Here is a 4,924-nt window from a genome sequence, read left to right on the forward strand (position 1 = left end):
CCAACTGGATTCATCAAGAATTGGCTTTATCCCGGGCTCTGGGATAAGTCTAATGCTCAGGCTATGTACTCAGAAAGGCTTTCATTTCCCTCCTGCCTTGTCCTGGGAGCTGGCCTTTATCTCCTGCCCAGGCCCTACCTTGACACTGAGTTCCAGAAGCCAGGTCTTTGTCCTGTCCCCTCATTCCCACTCCCTATTTTAGCCTTTCTCTGGGTCCCCAGTCTGAGGCCCATTTCCTCTGGACTGGGGATCCTCTTGGGGACTGCAGCCCTGGCCAGGGCTGTCTCAGGTCTGTGCACCTATGGGTCCTTGCCTGCTACCGGCTTCCTTGGACACTACCCACCTGCCCTGCCCAGTGAGGTCAGGCATTGCAGAGATGGGGAGCCCAAAAGCAGGCTACTGAAGGAGGGAGCCCGCCATCCCTACTGTCTGTCCCTCTCTGGCATTCTCTCGGGTTTCTGGATGATGCAGACTTATTAAGATTTCTGAGGTCAGTTACTTTTAACAAGGGTGTTTTAGCCATCATTTCTTGAACAACTACTGTGTGTTTGGGTACTCCACTAGGCACTTTCCTTATATTAGCTCATCTATTCCTCACAACAGCCCAAAGAGGTATGCATTTTTTACATCATTATCAATATATTATTCTGTAAAATGCACAGATCTGAGCTGCACAGTTAGATGAATTTTGATACATATGTACACCTGTGTGACTCATAACATGGTCAAGATACAGACCATTTTTGTCATCACAGAGAGTTCCCTCATGCCCCTTTTTAGTCAATTCTTCCCACCCCAGAGGCTACTAGTATTCTGACTTCTAGCCCCATAAGACTCACTTCGTCTGTTCTAGAAGTACATATAAATGGAATAATACAGTGTAATACTCTTTTGTGCCTGGCTTCTTTCACTCAACATGAGGTTGATGAGAGGCGTCCGTGTTGTTGTGTGTATCAGTAGTTTCTGGTGAGATATTTTAATCCCTGTGTTACCCGGGAGTAAGTGGAGGATTGGAGAGATTTGCCAACTTGTCATGGTCATATGAAAAGGGCTAGAGCTGATATTAGAATCCAGGTCAGTCTGACTCAAGAATCATCTCAAATTCCCCTTCAGGTCGCATCACATCAAATATTTTAAATTATGTATTTTTAAATAAATCCCACTCTATCATCCTCTGCATTTGGAGATTCTCTTTAATTCTCATTGCTGGCTGCCCTGCCCTGGCTTTTGATGATGAGTTTCTGTTTTCCACTGGATTGGACTGTGATGTCTAGAGTTGAATGGGACCCTCACAGGTGATTTTATCCAAGCCTCCTTGGGAGGAAGTATCTTGAGATGACTATCGGAGTAGAGTCTATAACACAGTGAAGGTGGAGTGTCTCTCCTGGGGTCCCTCAGGGGTGAAAACTTCCTTCTGGAAGTGAGATTAAGGGATATGACGGTTAATTGTTTGTGCCAACTTGACTGGATCATGGGGTGCCCAAATATTTGGCTAGGCATTATTTCTGTGTGTGTCTGTGAGGGTGTTTCCAGATGAGGTTAGCATATGACAAAGTAAAGCACACTGCTATCTTCATTGAGAGTGAAAATCATCTAATCTATTGAGGGCCTGAATAGAACAAAAAGATGGAAGAAGGGAGAATTTGCTTTCTATCTGCCTGACTGCTTGAGCTGGGACATTGATTTTCTCCTGCCCTCAAACTGGAACTTACACCATTGACATTCCTGGTTCTCAGGCCTTTGAACTCTGACTGGAACTATACCACTGGCTTTCTTAGGTCTCCAGTTTGCAGGTGGTAGATCATGGGACAACTCAGACTCCATAATTGCATGGGTCAATCCCATATAATCTCTCTCTCTCTCTTTCTCTCTACACACACACACACACACACACACACACACGTTATTTCTTGGTGTGTCTGTGAGGGTGTTTCCAGATATACAGACAGAGAGAGATAGAGAGAGAGAGTATGTGTATATGTGTGTGTGTGTGTGTGTGTGTGTGTGTGTGTGTGTGTGTGTGTATTCTGTTTCTCTGGAGAATCCTGACCAATACAGGGGCATTTGACTATCCTATTAGTTATGCCCCAACATTTCACCAATATTTCCTGAGAAGAGAGTGCCTTTGTCTGTCAGAAGAGAAGTAAAATTTCTACACTGTGTCCCTCAGAGAGTTTGCAGGCTGATCAAATGGGAAAAGAATGCAAAATGACTTGTAAACTGTAAAGTGTCCTATAAAACTAAGCTGTTGTTGCAGTTCCTCACTCTTGGGCTCTGGGTTGCTTCAAAGTGAAACTTAAGCCAAAAGGATAAATTTCCCATCTGCCATCTGAAAAGAACAATTTGACTGTAATGCTGGTGCTATGTGATTTTTTTTTTACTCTTGGGGCTTTCTTTTATGAATATAAATACATTCTGTTTTATTTCTTTTAACTCCTAGAAGACTTTACCCCTAAGAAATTCTAGCCAACCATTTTTTTCAGTTTTTCTTTGAACATTTAAAATGGAGAAGACAGAAATGTAGGATAATTAAAATCATTATTAAAGAATTTGTTACACAAAAGATTTGCTATCTCACACCATTACAAAAGAGAGAAAAGAATAAGAAAAATCTGGAATTTGGGTTGAGTAGAAGAAACCTTTCCTGACAGAGCTAATTATTTAATTATAATGGATTAATATTAGGAGCATGCTTGGCAAATTTTTAAAATTCACAATAGTTGATCATTCCAATAAAATTAAATCTGTAATTTCCTTAGAGCTCATTATTAACTTATTCTTATTTTTCTTTTTGCCTGTCGTGAAACTCAAAGTTTCTTTCACTTCCCTTCACATATTTTATAGTTAGACTGTTCAATCATCCTTCTAGCTTTTCATGTGGCCCTTCTGAATTTTTAAATGATAGAATTCAGAAGGAGATACTCTACAGTGAACAGATTCTTTTAGATCCTGTGTGCAATATTCCTGCTTATATGGTCTCACTTTGATCTTGATTAAATGACAGAACTACTTAGCTATCATGTTTGGGAGTTAAGTTTGCAGGTGTTTTTGTCACATGAGGGCATGGCTGTATTGAGCTTCATTGTATTGAGGATTTTTTATTGGATTGAATCTGAGTGATTATCTCTACTGATCTCCTTCTTCTTGGTTTCTGGCTGTTTCCCCAGTTTTTATCTGGAATTTTGGTAATGTAGTCCCCAGCTTCCACGGTAGCTTCTTCCCTAGCATTATCCCTCATGCCCAGGATGCCTTTATGTGTAAATATGTTAAGCATTTATTGTTCTTTCCCCCACTTTGCTGATGGAAAGGCTAAAATGTAATGAATCCAAAACTAACCTTCAGGAGCATCGTTCAAGTGTGAGGTTTCATACTGCCTTGCCAATGGTAGTAGAATATGGCTGTTAAGAGCACTGTGCTTATTTGTTGAGTTTTGGGCAAGCTGTGCAGTGGCTCTTGATGGGCAATTTAGATGAAGATGTTCTATAAATGTCATTCCTTTGTGCTATTTCTAAAATGTCAGGAGCAGAGTAATATAATGGCTTGGATGGACAGACCTAGGCTCTTCCACTTACTAGCTGAAGGACCTTGGGCAAGTCACCTAGCTTCTCTGAGTCTCACTTTCCTCATCAATAAAATGGAGGTAATAAAGGCAATCATGATAATAATGGAGTTTGTAAAGTGCTTGGAATATCCAAGAGACTGCTATTTGGTGACCACTCCATACATGATGGATCTCTGGGTAAGAGCTTTAAGCTTGTGCACTTCCCAAAAGCTATGTGGTTTGGAGTGCATAGATTTTTCCAGTTGACTAATGAATCTCTTCTTCCAAACAAAATCAAACGTTCTTTAAAGTCAAGAGTGATTGCACACGTTGTATATACAGTAATTTAATTTAAGCTGGGAAATTCTGCTGAGTTAATTTCTTACAAAGCTATGAAGTTTATTTTCCTGTATCATTTTCTTCTGAGAACTTAACAGAACAGTTTTTCTTCCTCCAATTTTATTCTTATATTTTCCGAAACACAGAAGTGACATACTGTATTCCCCCACACACTTATTTGTGAGGAGTACGTTCCAAGACCTTTAGTGGATGTCTGAAACATGAATAGTACCAAACCCTATATATACTATGCTTTTTTCCCACCCCCACTCCCCCTACCACCTGACCAACACCCAATGAATATTACTATCATGTGAGCACCTTAGTGTTGATCACCTAGTACCAATTTGATGGTGAGTACATGTGGTGCTTGTTTTTCCATTCTTGTGATATCTCACTTGGAAGGATGGGCTCAAGCTCTATCTAGAATAATATAAGAGGTGCTAGTTCACCATTGTTTTTTGTAGTTGAGTAGTATTCCATGGTATACATATACCACATTTTATTAATCCACTCATGTATTGATGGGCACTTGGGTTGTTTCCACATCTTTGCAATTGTGAATTGTGCTGCCATAAACATTCGAGTGCTGATGTCTTTATTATAGAATGTCTTTTTTTCCTTTGGGTAGATGCCTAGTAGTGGGATTGCTGGATCAAGTGTTATTTCTATTTTTAGCTCTTTGAGATATCTCCAAATAACTTTCTATACTATGTGTTTTTTATATCTGATAAGGGAAACTGCCACTAAGTGACTAACGTGTGGGTAGTGTAGACAGCATGGTTCTGCTGGACAAAGGGAGGATTCAAGCCCTGGGCAGGATGGAGCAAGATAGCCTGAGATTTCATCATGCTATGCAGAATGGTGCTCAATTTAAAACTTATGAATTGTCTATTTCTGGAATTTTCCATTTGATATTTTCAGATGGCAGTTGACCATGGGTAACTGAAACCACAGATAAGGGGGGACTATTGTATATAGTTCTATCATTTCTGGGGCCATCTCTTTTCAGTTTTTATTGAAGATTTACACAGGCACTTTTAT

Source organism: Propithecus coquereli, unplaced genomic scaffold (genome assembly GCF_000956105.1).
Source record: "Propithecus coquereli isolate 6110/MARCELLA unplaced genomic scaffold, Pcoq_1.0 Scaffold188, whole genome shotgun sequence".
NCBI classification, from domain to species: Eukaryota; Metazoa; Chordata; class Mammalia; order Primates; family Indriidae; genus Propithecus; species Propithecus coquereli.